The sequence below is a fragment of the Ovis aries genome, chromosome 23 (assembly GCF_016772045.2).
Source record: "Ovis aries strain OAR_USU_Benz2616 breed Rambouillet chromosome 23, ARS-UI_Ramb_v3.0, whole genome shotgun sequence".
Taxonomy (NCBI): Eukaryota; Metazoa; Chordata; class Mammalia; order Artiodactyla; family Bovidae; genus Ovis; species Ovis aries.
In genome coordinates, this window is record NC_056076.1 from 1,251,816 (window position 1) to 1,266,194 (window position 14,379).

General features: G+C 55.6%; 1 long non-coding RNA gene across 1 annotated transcript in view; it reads left to right on the plus strand.

Moving 5' to 3' along the window:
* Nucleotides 1–1,324: 1,324 nt before the first annotated feature.
* LOC121817726 (uncharacterized) overlaps nt 1,325–14,379 on the plus strand; it is a 30,835-nt gene continuing 17,780 nt past the window's right edge. Inside the window, exons 1-3 of the long non-coding RNA XR_006057767.2 lie at nt 1,325–1,903; nt 2,427–8,165; nt 9,405–9,527. This is a non-coding gene — a long non-coding RNA (uncharacterized LOC121817726). The remainder of the gene's footprint in view (nt 1,904–2,426; nt 8,166–9,404; nt 9,528–14,379) is intronic.

Sequence of the window (14,379 nt, forward strand, 5' to 3'; positions counted from 1 at the left end):
CGGCTGCGCGGGCCGCGCATGGGGCTGAGCAATTAGGCTGGTGAATAATGCATGGCCATTAGCAGAGGGCCGCGCCGATTGGCCGGCCTCCAGCGGACTCGGGCGGCCTATGCAAATGAGGCCGCGCTCGCAATTAGCGGCCGCGCGGCGAGGAGGGGCCGCCGCCTGCGGGACCCGGGCGCGCGGCCGGCGCCGCCTCACATCGCGGGCTCCGCGCGCTCCGGCGCCCGGTGGCGGCCCGGCGGGCCGGGAGCGGCTCCGGCCGCGGCGGCCGCCCGGCCCCGAGCGCAGGCAGCAAACTTTGGCGGCGTCCGCGCGGCGCCTCTCCGCCGGCGCGCCGGGCTCGCCCCTTTATAGAGTGCCTGCGCCGCCGCCCGCGCCCCGCGCCGCGCCCCCCCGCCGCCGCCCGGCGCCCCTCCCGGAGCGGGCGGCCGCGGGCAGGGCTCCGGCCGGCGCCTTTGTCTCTCCCGGCCGCTCGGGCGCCGAGCCGCCTGCTCTCCGGGCGCGGAGGGCCGGCCGGCCGCCTGCCTCCGCTGGTCCTCGGCGTTTCTCCGCACGCCGGCCCCGCTCGGGCTCAGGTGGTGTCCCCGGCTCCGGACCTTCTCTCCGGGCTCGTGTCCGCTCTTCGGGCTCCCCCGGCGGCCGGCCCGGCCCGGAGGCTCGCGGCCGGAGCGGAGTGCGCACGCCGGGGTGGCGGGACTTCGGCAAGACCAACTTTCCGGTTCGGAAGCGGCGCGGGCCGCGCGGCTCCTCCCCTCCCCTCCCCTCGACCCCCCTCCCCTCCGCTCGACCCCCCTCCCCTCCGCTCGACCCCCCTCCCCTCCGCTCCCACCCCCGTCTCCCCGCCTCCGCCCCCCACCCCCGGCCCCTCGACTCCTGAGCGCCCGCCCCGCCCGCCGCCGCCGCCGGGGCCGCCCCGGCGCTTCGCCCGCCCGCCGGGCCTCCGGGCCGCCTGTGGCTCCTTAAATCCGGGGACAGGGAGGGGAGCGCGGGGCTTCGCGTCCCACCCCCAGTTCCCTAGCCTGATGGGAGCAGTGCCGGGCGCCTGTGGCGTGGGCAGGGAGCGCAGGATGCCCGGAGGCCGCGCGACTGAAAGTTCCAAGTCCACAAAAGTCCCACGCGCGGCCCACCGCGTTCTGGACTTTTGGGGGTGATGTAGGGGGAGCAGGTGAGGGGTCGCGCACGTCCGAACCGGCCCCGCATCACCGGGCGGCGGGCGCCGCGCGCTGCCGGCACACGCACCCACCCTCCGCGGGTTATCGGGCGCGCGCCTCCGCCCCCGCGCGCGCACCCCACCCGTAGCGGCGCACGCGCGCCCTCGCCCACTCTCGCGCGTGTCCTCCGTCGCGAGCGGCCGCCGGGATGTGCTCCAGGCCCGTCGCTGCCGAGCTCGCGCCTGTGCCCGGAGCCCCAGCATGTCTTCTTTCATTTCCTAAATTTATTATTTTTGTCTTCGCAAGTGGCCCTGTCTGGTACGAAGCTTTGGCACAGATGGCCTCCCGGCGCTTCCCCCAGGGTCGTGTGCTGGAAGGGAACTGCTAGCTCGCAGACAGCCCCGGGCGTCCGCAGGGCTGCGATCTCCCCGCGTGGCTGGGAGCGGGGCTCTGACTAGTGGGGACCCCGGCCCTGCGCCACTCGCCCGGCTCTCCGCGAGTTGCTTTTCCGTTCTAGAACCTTCCCTCTTCTCAGCCGGTGTTCTCCCGCGCGCCTCTAATTGTGTAAGTTTCACGAAGCAACAGCTTTGGGCTCCAGGTAAAGCGCAGAAAAATCATGCAGAGGAAGGAAGCGCACAGGTTGGAATCGTCTCCAAAGAGATCTCGCCACCGCTTTTGCCACCCCCTCCCAACCAGATTCCTGAAGATTGGTTTTGTTTTGCTACTCGGTGGCAGGAGTATTCACTTAGGTAATTTTGTTTTTGAAAATAAAAAGTGGAAAATGAAACATGTTCGAAATCTAGGGTTAACATCCTCCCCCACCCCCCACGGTAACGCTTTTATAGCTAAGCTGGGAGATGCAGGGAAGGTCTGTTTCGCCGGTGCGCCGTCAACTTTGGCAAATGCTGCTGCATTTTAGGGACGCTCTCGCATCCGGCGCAGAGGCACTCGGCAGTGAAAAGTTTCTAGCCAGGGCTTTGGGGCTAGCTGGCCAGGAACTTTCCTGGGAAAAGAGTGGCTAAGAGGAGGGGCGAGGCAGGGGCGGGCAGTGGTAGCGAGTGGAAGTTTCTTGCAGAATTTACAGGACAGCAGGAGTTTGGGGAAGTTGCAGCGCCGCAGCCGAAAGGTAGACGTCTGCTTCCCAGCAGAGAAAGACCCCAAAGCGGCCGTCAGTGGGTCGGAGTCCTGGTTAAAGGTGCACTGCCTGTTGTGACCTGGTTAATTCTCTTTTTTTCCCTTCTTTTTACAAAACTTGACACTTTGGGGGAAAAGAAGAAAATGGAAGTTCTCGCGGCGTCCGAACCCTCTCAGAGGAAGCCCGCGCCCGGCTCCCCCGCAGCCTTCGGGCCCCGTGGCGGCGACTCCTCCACTTCGGGCCACTTCGCGCGCACCGGCCCCCGCCTTTTTGTTCCTAAAGCCATTCGCCCGCCTCCCCCAGCCCCCACCCCTGTCCCCCACTCTCTGCGACCCACTGGCACGATTTCCTTAGGTCTTTCCCGGACTTCCAAACGCCACTGTCTAATTCCGTCGACTCGCTTTGCATTTTCTACGGTGTGCGGTCGCGGGGTGGATCGTAAGTCCCTCCAGCGAAGGCGAATGTCAGGCCCCGGCCCTTTAGCTGTAAGAAGCGAGCCGTCATATCGCAGACGTGTCCGCCAGCCGCGAGGCGCTGTGTGAGTGGGGAGACACGGCAGGCTGGGCTTGGCTGCGGCGGACGCCAGGGCTGCCACAAAGCGAGCGGCCGCGAAGCCGCACGCCGAGCCCGCGGTCCGACCTGCCGGGGCTCGGGGTGCGGTCCCCGCCCAGGGCGCGCGCGGGGTGGGGCCGGCGGGGCGTAGGTGCGGCTCCACCTCGTCCCCCGCGCTCTCTGCGCTCGGATTTCGTTGAGAAGATCGAGCAAAGACTTGGACAGAAAGAGCCAGGGATTCAGCGGAAGGGGAACCTACAGAAATTCCCCGCCAAGGCTAGGTGGTGTGGATCTGGAAACCTTTTAAAAGATTGACTGGGGTATTCAAGATCAATAAAATTTAAAAAAAAAAAACAATAAAATACAAAGTAGAGGCCGAAAACAAAAGGCGAGTTACCTCCTGAGCCTCCTGTTCTCCTTCGCCTCCCTCCACTGAGGTCTGAAACTTTAAGTGTTTTTATTTAGTGCAGGAAGTTTTAATGAAAGCATACCTGTCTTAAGTTCGAGTCCCAACAATAGCTACAGTGCGAGTCGACAACGTGTCAAGAATGGTGTTTTCACAGATGAGGTACCAGAATGTGTCCTCAAGTCTCGCCCAAGCGAAAGGACCCCCGGAGCTGTGCATCAGAGGTGTGGATACCGACGTGTGCAGGCAACACACAGGTCTTCACCGTCACATGACCGCTGTCTATTACAGTATTGTAATACCTAAACACTATTGCAAAAACAAAAGTTGGTTTTCTTCCCTATAATTAAATCTAATTTGTTAATTGTCTTTACTCTTGCAATGTTGTTTTCATCTTTGGAGGCGACACGTTATTATTTTGTCTGCTTAATAATATTATTTGCAAATTAATACTGTATATTTTACATTAGTGGAACATATAATTAAGTGTTTGATTAATTTGTATCATTTATTCAGATACTACAGAAAGCGTATCTGGGATACTGACTTGACAAGGGAAGGTCAAAGGCTTGGTTCTGTCTCAATGTCCCGGTTTATTGAGTCTACCTGGCTCTTCAAAAATGAAAGACAGCTTTGCATAAGGTGCATTGGGCACTTTATTTACAATGTGCTTATTTTCCCAGCTACTTTGTATAAAAAGTATTCAAAGATTAGAGCTTTATTATTATTTTTTTTGTTTCTTTTCATTTTTTCCCCTCCCAAATCAAAGTTGGATTCTTCTCTCTCCCCTGTCTCTGGTTCCTCCCCCACCCCAACTTTTGTTTTTAGGTCCTTACGGTTAAAACCAGCATGATTTTGTGTCTTTAATGTTGTGACAAGTGACCGCTAATTGGTTCTCACTTGAGCAAAGATATTACCATACTAATATTATTATTGGTAAGAAGAGGTAATTGATAACACCACCTGCCACTCTGGGGCAATCAGGATGATAAATGTTTCCATCAACAGGAAATCTGTGCTGGGTGTTCCACAGCCCAACGCAAACAGCATGTCAAGTGCCAATTATAAAGATGTTTCTTTTCTATTACATTTGGGCGGTGGGGGGGGGGGGCGGGGTGCTAGGAAACGTGCAGCCAAAAACTATACTTATGGTTTTTTGAAAACGCATTTTCTGAGCTTCTCGCTCACCCATTTGAAATCACTTTCCCCATAAAAATAAAATGCTCTCCTTAAATAAACTAACATATAGCTAACTCCCCTGCCCACACTGCACACAACTCCTGCTGTTACCCTCTTTGCTTTCAACACTATTGAGATAAATATGTCTAAATATATTTATAGATAGGAGCCACGTGTGTAGTTATAGAAATCCGTCTAGCTCTTTGTGCTTCACAGTCATCTTGCATGTTCATTACAGGTCAGCTTACAGCTTCACATGTAGGCATCCCAGGCAAACATTCCATGGCTTTTTATGTCACACACAGAGAACAGCACAGAGTCATTCGTCTTCACACTTAGCTACACAAGCCATGTGAAAGCACTTCTTTCTTGACCACTGAGCCGCATATCTGGGCTGCGGTGGACGGGCTGGGGCACTTCAACGCGGATGATTCCTTAAACAGTGGCCAGCTAAAACCTTGACTCCCTTGCCTATGCAGGGAGGCTCAAACGATTATTATTAGCTTGCATTTTTAGATGCAGGCCTCAAAAGGCGAAATCAGCTATTGATAATTGCAAGAAGTATACAGCAGCTACTGTATCGATCGGCTTGTCCCTATTCCCCTGGTATGGGAGAGATAAGAAGACTCAGTCTTTAGTGCAATATAATTTCTTTTGACCTATCTGCTTGCTACAGACTTATGATGAATAGCCGGACTGGTTAAAGTCCTTTATCACGAAAGTTACCCCTTGATATAATATTGATTCTTTATAACTAGCTCCAAACACAAAAATCAAACTGTCCACTTGACCATCATCATCATCAATATCATCACAAAGCCTCCGGAATAAAGATCAGCAGCAGCCTGAAAGCGCTTCCATAATCTTCCCAGCTAATCTTTATTTGCTGATGATGAAAAGAGGGGGGAGGGGCGGGCCAGAGGGAGAGCGAGCGGAATGTCATTTGGACGAACACTATATTTATATGTGTACATACATGAGGCCGAGCGAGACCCGGCCTCTCCTCCGGAGGGTGCGTGGGCAGAGCGACCTTCCTCTGCAGGGCTCGCCCGCCCGCAACACCACCCCCCACCCCCCACCCCCCAGGACTCGGGAAGCCGGGAGGCCCAGGGGACTGGGGGTCTAGGGAGAGACAAAAAGGGCTCCACCCGAGCTGCCTGACGGGAGACACAGTGGGGAGACCCCGGCCTCCTGCTCCCTCCAGATCAATGTCGCGCGTCCTCGGCGCTCGGGCGGGCTGCACTCCCGGGAGCGCGGGCGGCCCGGGGCGCACGCGGTGCGGGTTCGCCGGCCTGGAAGGGCCGCGCCGCCCCGGGCGCACATCAAAGGCCGCGCGGGCAATCCTTGCGCATTTCCCCCAATTACTGGCATTTCCTGCACCCCCCAGCGCCTGTCCGCCCCGCCCCCCGCGCCAGCTCGGCTGCCCGGCGCGGGGACGAGCGTGCCCGGCGGAGCGAGTGCGCGCGTGTCCGCTCGCCGGGGTCCCCGGACCTGGGGGCGCCCCCGCGCGCCTAGGCCTCCTCGAGGCCGCGTTTCGGGCGCCTCCTGGGAGGAGAGGGGCTTTGGGTGCGGCGGGGGACACAGGGAGGACGCAGGAATAACCTCCTCGGACCCCTTGGCCGCACCTACAGGCACCGAGTCCCCGGGGAGGCCTTCTTCCGGGCCTCTGGTGCAGTGGGCGCCGAGGGAGCCCTGCCTTTGAGCCCGCCCCAGTCCCTTCCCACTCGCGTCTCTGCAGCCCTCCGAGGTCGCGGATCCAGTGGGAAGCGGGGGTGTGAAAAACAAGCGAGGCCTCAGCGCGGGACCACGTCCTCCTCGGCTTTCTAATCCTCTGGGCGGCGGGGCGGGGTCCGGAGGGTCTTCTGTTGTCCAGACGCCACTCAGTTTGGAGAACGCGGCCGGCTGTCCCCTTCTCTCGCTGGACCCACCCCGTGGGACTTACGGGGCTCAGTGCAGTCGCCGGGCATCCCGGGGCGGAGTGGGGGGTTAGGGGCAGGCTCCACCCACCCCGCCCCCACCCGGGGCCCGGGGCACCCTGCGGATCGGAGGGAGGGGCGCGGGCTGGGGAGCGGCCGGCTCTGCACGACGTGTTCGCAGAAGTTGTAGAAAGGCAGGAGCAACTTCGATGCGGCGACCAGTAGGTCCTGGCTCCTCGTGGTCACAGGCGTCACTTGCTTCAGCTCCAGGCGCTGCAAAGCTCAGAGCTGACACTCTGTTCCGCTGGCCTTGCGGATGGCCCCCGCGGTGCCCTGCCCGCCCGCGGTCCCGGGTGGACGTCTGCACTGTGACCGGATGCACTGGGCCTTGCCCGGAACGGGTGCTTTCAAGCTGTCCCGGAAGGTCAGGAATCAAGGAGGAGCAACAAAAATCGTACAGATTAGAGTCGGTGCATCCTCCTGAAAACCCATCAACAAAAGAAAGCCAACCCCGTAGCAGGACTGACAGCCTCCTGCTCAAGCCGGGCAATCAGGCTGATGAGCTAAATAAATGAGCAGGTCTGTCCAGACACGCGGGCCCCTCCATGCTAAGGGCTGTGCTTGGCCTGCGTGGCTGAGAGCCAAGGAGCAGGCTGTTGCTCTGGGCCTTCCTGGTCGGTGTTGGGCAAGGCCCAAGCTTCTGTTCTTACACGTGCGAGGGTGGGGTTGGGGGGAGCCAGGACATCTCTGCTTCTCTCTTCTGAATTGCTGGCCGCTGCTGAGAAATTTCACTTAATAATGTATTCTGCATTTTGAGCCTTGTATGTCTGATTCATCCGGACTTTTCTGTTTGAAATCAGACATGAGGGAGTGATGCAGAGGCATTTCCTGCCCTTCTGTGGCGAAGACACTGGCCCCCCAAAGACACTGATGTTCTTGAAATCAGAAAGTTAAGAAAAAAAGAATCCTTTATAAAAATTTTAATCGGTGAGTGGACCGTGGATTTCCCTGAAGTCTGGAGATGTTTGCACTCTGTGTGTGTGCTCTGCTTTACGAAGACCTGGTGAATCAGAATTCATCAGGTAGGAAGCTGAAGGGGCTGTGACTCGATCTGCAAAGGATTCTTCCCTTTCCTGGGAGTGTAACTGCAGGTGTCTCTGGAGTGGCCACTGCTGCTGTTCAGGGCAGAGCAGTTGGCTTGCACAGCCATGCCGCAGGGTCCAAGGACCAGGCTCAGCCACATGCCTGCCGGAGACCAAGCAGGTCTTCCGGAGCACGGACGCTCTCCCTGGAGCCGTCCAGGGAGGTCTGCAGCCTGCGGCCTGTGCACCACGGCCATCCCACCAGGCCCACCCCCGTCTGTGCAGCAGGTGGGCTGTTTCGGACAGATGGCCTCGAGTCTCCTCTGAGCAGTTGAGGTGAAGGTGTCACCAGAGGCTGGAAGAGGGGGTCCAGGCTCGTGAGGAAAGCCAACAGCAGTGAAGACGTTGGTGGCAGTTGTGCCGAAGAGGGGACGTTTGCTTACAGGAGGGAGCCGCTGCCACCGGAAGTGGAGAGGGAGAGAAGCCCCTGAGACCGAGGCCCCACCAGAGGAAGGTGGGGTGTGAGGAGGCCCGAGACCAGCGCGGGTGAGGAGGAGCGAGTGGGAGGAGGCTACGCAGGACCAACGGAGCCGAGGCCTTGCTCCTCGTCAGCAGCCTGTGCTCTAGGGCATGATGGCGGCACCCACGTTTCCTGCAGAGTACGCACCCTGCTAGTTCACTTGTTGGTTGATTTCTTTATTTTGAACTTTTGAAAGGCAAGAGATTAGTCCTTCACACAAGGTAAGATTCTGGACAAGGCAGATAAATGAACTGTTAATTGATTTATACCCCAGCACACCTCAATCCCAGCCCTTCCTTCCGAAAGTAACACTATTTCAAGAAATCAGACCATGGCCTTGTGTGTAGTGTTCAAGTCTAAACACAAGACAACTGTGTTTATGACTGTGGCACACATCCGATGCTCACTTGAAAGTAAAAACCAGAATTTATTTATAAAGGCATTTTCCACTTTAATGACTTAATTTTTCTTTCATTTTGCTTATGCTGACTCCTCTTTGCTTCTCTTATTTTTAATCAATCAAATTTTGGCCCAAAACGAATGTCAGCATTGTAAATCACATAATAGATAGCCATGTTGTTTGGATGCTTTTTGCCTTTTTTGTGTTTAAGAACTGAGCTGACGGAAAAAAGTGGCTTATTGGATAATTGCTCTAAAAATAATTAGAACATGTACGGCTTGCATTTTTTTTTTGATGCTGAAGCTAAAACCCCAATACTTTGGGGTCGACTTTGGAAACCCCAATACTTTGGAGTCGACTTTGGAAAAGGCCCAGATGCTGGGAAAGATTGAAGGCAGGAGGAGAAGGGGACGATAGAGGTTGAGATGGTTGGATGGCTTCACCAGCTCAATGGACATGAGTTTGATCAAACTCTGGGAGATGGTGAAGGGCAGGGAAGGCTGGTGTGCTGCAGCCCATGGGGTCGCAAAGTGTGGGACACGACTGAGCAACTGAACAACAACAACAGCAACAACAACAACAACAGCAACAACAACTGCTTGCTAGGGCAGCTGTCACTCTGCGTTGTCACCCGCTCACTGTGTGAGCTGTTTGTGTGTGAGATAGCCCAGTAGCCTAAAGACACATTGGAAGCTAGCTTCTTGCAGAGGATGGTCATTGTAATCCATGTGGGGATTGGTTGGATTGTTTTCCCTGTAGTCACGTGGTCCTTGAATTTTACAATGACTTTATAAACACAAACATTAACTGCTCATATTCCATGTTAAGTACGCATTTTAGTCATATCAATTCAGAGAGAGAATTTAGCTGCTACTATTTTGTCACAATGTACAGGATTCAAAGAGAATTAAAATGATATCATATTGTGATTTCTGAGAAATTCTGCCAGCCCGTACATGTGTTTGTGCTGAGAACCGACCAGTGCGTTTTTAAAATCTCTGCCATTGCTTCTGCCCTCGGGTCACTGACAGCCTTTTGCGGCTTTTTCTCTCATCTCCAGTCTCCACACGTTACTTTCGGGAAGTCGGTGTTCATCAGCTGTCTTCGTGTATCATTTCAACAAGAGTGATGAATGGTCTTCAAGATGCCTGGTTGGACGGCCTCTGGTGGAGCTGGGCTTCGGGTGAGATGACATCCTGAGGGGTCTTCTCACTGAACGGGGAACATGGTCCAGGCGGCGGCCTCTGTGTCTCTCCTGTCTGTGGGTGGCAGAGCTAGGGCCTGGCTGGGAAGCGTCTGTCGGAGAAGGCAATGGCACCCCACTCCAGTATGCTTGCCTGGAAAATCCCATGGGTGGAGGAGCCTGATAGGCTGCAGTCCATGGGGTCGCAGAGTCGGACACGACTGAGCGACTTCACTTTCACTTTTCACTTTCATGCATTGGAGAAGGAAATGGCAGCCCACTCCAGTGTTCTTGCCTGGAGAATCCCAGGGACGGGGGAGCCTGGTGGGCTGCCATCTATGGGGTTGCACAGAGTTGGACACGACTGAAGCGACTTAGCAGCAGCAGCAGGGAAGTGTGTGTGGTGTGTCTCACACCATGGACCCCGTCTGCAGCCTCAGGAGCTCAGGCTGGAGTTCTTCCTCTGCCCACTAGCTGACTTTCTCTGGGGGAGAAGGCTTCACAAAACCCTGAAAGAGGGGGACTGTGTGTGCGTGGAGGACTTTGCTTTCTGTTGGGTACATGCTGAGAAGTTTGGTGCCCTGAGTAATGTTTAACACAATGAGGTGTCTCAGGGAATGCCACAGGGCGCCATCCTTCCACCTTACAAGTGGCCGAGGTCCCTCGTTCCCCCTGGGAGGGGAGCACAGACTCCCTGCTGCTGGGGAGACACTGGATGAAGGAACAGAGGGTCCCCCATGGTGAAAAATGGCAGGTACATGGTTTCTACCACAAATTATTGCTTGATATGTGGATAGCTGGACGAAACTGTTTTATCCCATGCCTTTCTTTAGAGAACAAAAGCACATTTGTTCTTGGCTGTTGTGAGGTTATTGGAAGAGTAAATGTGTTACTTTCCATATTATCCGAACAGGATTAACAGATGCGTAGCCATTTGACACAAGATGTTACTTGATGAGAAGAATTACGGTCAACCTTTAAATGGGTTTCCTGGCCCCAGATTTGCTGAGTGAACACTTGAGAAGTGGCCACACAGCCACACGGGGCTCTTTTTGACTGGGACGCATGTGGGCTCTATGCCTCTGGCTCCCTGTATCCTGGCTGGAGACCCTGTTGGGGGGCCACTGGCCTCCTTGGTTTCAGGCCCTCCCTGGAGTTACTGGACGCCACACCTTCCTCTGTGGGTCTCCGCCATCTGCTCTCGGGTGGAAGGAAGGGGCGTTGTCCCTGTGACCGTGGCTTCCGAGGGCTAGACTGCCCCCTCCACGCCACGGGTGCCCCCCGGGCCTCGCTGACGCAGGGCTCAGCACACACCTGTGTTTAGCCCTGCCGCTCTGTGGTGTGGACACCAGGTGAGAACTGGGGCACCTCCCAAAACACAGGCGCTGCAGGGGTCAGTCGTCCGACGTCACTGTCTCTGCAGTGAGGATGAACCTCAGCCACAGAAGTGTGTGGCCCGGAGGCTGCTGCCTGTGCCTGCAGGGGCCGGGCCGCTCCCGTTTCACGCTGACCATCTGAGCGGCTGGCCCTTCATGCTCTTGAGCAGAGCGAGCGGCCTCTGACCTGCGGTGCCAGGCCAGGACTCGGGTGTACGGGGAGGGGTCTAAATATGGCAGCTGAGCTGCAGCCCAAGATGTGGGCTGTGCCTCACATGCCCTCTGTGTCTCGGCTTCGGGCCCGCTCGTGGCCACATTCCCTGTCGGCGAGGTGTCCTCACTGTCCAGAGAGCCGGTGCAGGATTTCTTCTGTTGTCATTCTGTGATGAATGAAATAATTACAGGATGCAATCAGAGCACGTTGTATGATGATCAACAGTAGGATCAATCAGCATGATGACGATCTCAGGTCAGTGCAGAGTCAGCCCCCTGAACACACCAGAAACTTCCGCTTGGCTTTTAATTAAACAGTTCTCCCGCAAGGTCTGTCATTGCTGGCTGGGGCAAGTGGGCGGTGCTGGGACTGGCAGGGCCTGGTGGTCCTCAGCACTGCCCCTGCCTGTGGCCTGAAGTGAGGCTCGGGGCGCCTCCACCGTGTGGAAGAGACACCTCCTGGTTCTGCTTGTAATTACGGTGATGAATGACATCATAATGGTGCAAACAGGGCAGCTCTTGCTAGGTGTCTATGATGAAGTTTCTTCTGTGCTTCAAGAGTCTCCATCCTTCGTACGGTCTAACCCCAGAGAATCTATGGAGACAAACAGCTAGTGGTCTGCTGTCTGCACAGTTGGTACTCATTTTAGGAGGAAATCGCCCCAAAACATATTTTCATTTCAAACTTTTCCTTTTCTCTATAAGCTTAAAAAGACTGTGTATGTCCTGTTATCTCCCTGGGAATACTTTTGGGGTGCAAAGTGAGTGACTGGTTATGACTGTTCATTGGTTCTGCAGTTTGGACATCATGTTTTCGGTCCTATCTTACCTTAGAACGGTAAAGAGTTTTTTAAAGTAGTAAACCCACAATATGCATGTTAGCAATTACTACCTGGTTACAAGCACTCGGACGTGCCTTCCTCATTAACTGAATTGCTCTGTGTTTTGAGTCCAGGATTCCATAGCTGTGTGTCCTGCCATCTGGGACAAGGTGAAGAAGTGCGGCGAGTTCTGTGGTGGAAGTTAGGGGTGATGAGCTTACGACAGGGACGCAGCCCCCACAGGGTGCCCAGTGATGACTTAGATCAGTGGGGAAGCCTGGCATGGCTCACCCCTGCCACACTCCACTGCTGCGAGCCCCGCCTCGAACGTGTGACGATTTACTGGAAACCACAGTGTAATACAGAGAGAAAGAGCGTCCGGTGGGGCTCCCATGGCCGGGCAAGAAGACACGGGAAAAGGCAGAGAGATGAGGCCGCTGCTGGGACAGGTAGCGAGAGCGCTGAGACCGCCCCCCGCCACCCCGTCCTCTCGGCAGGAGCCTGTTTGGGGTTTATGGGGCAGTGTGCCTCATGTTAGCAGTTTTTAAAGGTTTCTGTGTTGGTCATTGTGTTCGTTAGTCCCAAGGAAGCCCTCTTCTTCCAGGAGAAAGTGATCTTGGTGGCCAGGCCCCTGCTGATGGTCTTCCTTCCCCAGGTGGTTTTTCTCTAGAGGCGCGAGTCCCCCCGGGGGAACCAGAGCTGGGAGCTGGTGCCAGCGGTGTCCTGGCGGCTCCCTTCTGCCGGCTGGCCTGTTGGTGCCGTCTCCCATACCCGCTCGTGAGGGGCCTGGGCGGCGGTGCCAGGAAGGGGCTGAGGCTGGCAGGTGGAGGTTTGTGTGGGCGCCCGTCGGGCAGCATCGCAGCCGTCTCGCCAGAGCAGAGTTTCCTTCTTTTGGGTCTAGACTCGGCTGGCCCTTCGGCGGGAGCACTTGCAGCATCAGGTTCTGAGGAAGGTCAAGGGGCATCTCTGTGACTCCTGACTGTTAGAGATCCGGAGAACACTGCGTTCGGAGGCATGGACCTAGGCAGTGACAGTCTGCAGGGGCAGGGCCTGCTCTGTTAGGGGACCTCTTGTATGTATGCGCAGAAGCAGGTGCCACGGAGCCTGGGAGCACGTCCTCTGGCAGACACATGCCACAAACACGGAGACGGTGCACCCACCCAGCTGGAAGGCGCTGAGTCAGGGCTGTCTCGTGTCCACCCACAGCAGCTCTATGGTGTTGTATGGAGGACGTTTACCCTTAGTCGTCACCTCTACGGGACATGTGGGTATCACGTGACTCAGATAGAATGGAAAGTCCATGTGCTAGCTTGCTCAGTCATGTCTGACTTTTTGGGACCCCGTGGACTGTAGCCTACTGAGCCCTCTTTCCATGGAATTTTCCAGGCAAGAATACTGGAGTGGGTAGTGTTTCCTTCTCCAGGGGATCTTCCTGACCCTGGGATCAAACCCACGTCTCCTGTATCTTTTGCATTGCAGTTGGGACCTTTATCACTAGTGCCACACGACAAAGATAAGATGGAAAGTCCATAACCATCTGAAAAATGTATGATCTTTACTTTTATTTCAGCTGGTACCTGAATTCTGCACTTTTCTGAACATAATTAACAGGAGAGCTAGGGAGATTTCTTAGGACAAAGGCTTGGTGGTGTGGGCCTGCAGCCCCCCGGTATGCTGTGGTGTGGAGTGATGTGCTATAGATATTGACATAAACGGAGGGGACTGGCCAGATCAATCAAATGCTCCACCTCAGAGAAGCGCAGGGAAGGGGTGAACACCACATGATGGGCCTGTTCTAGTTAGTTCCATGTCCCACTGACCTTGGGCTCCCCTGAAGCCAAGAAAGCCGTGCCTCAGAACTGGGGACGTGGGCATAACTTGGTGAGGGGCAAGAAAGAAGTGCTGAGACATGAGATGCTGTCTGCACTCCAGGATCTTTGTGTCTGAGTTTAAAAACTTGCCCAGTTTCCGCAGAAAGAGTAGTTGTGAAGTTTTGCCTTATTTGGCAGCTTATTTTAAATAATACACTCTTGGGAAACTTGGCAGAGCGTGACACTAATCTACATGAGATCCTCATCACTGCTTCTGTTGTAGCTGGGACGCCATAGAAGGGGGTCTTGTCCACTAGGCATGGCGGGAAGGTGTCTTTCTCCTCTGAGGCTCTTCCACCTGGACCAATGGTTGGCTGCTTCTTCTTCTTCTTCTTTTTTTTTTTTTTTGCAGTTGTTATTTCCATTTTATTTTTATTTATTTATTTTACTTTACAATGCTGTATTGGTTTTGCCATACATTGACATGAATCTGCCACGGGTGTACATGAGTTCCCAATCCTGAACTCCCTTCCCACCTCTCTCCCCATATCACCTCTCTGGGTCATCCCCGTGCACCAGCCCCAAGCATCCTGTATCCTGTATCGAACCTAGACTGGCGATTCGTTTCTTA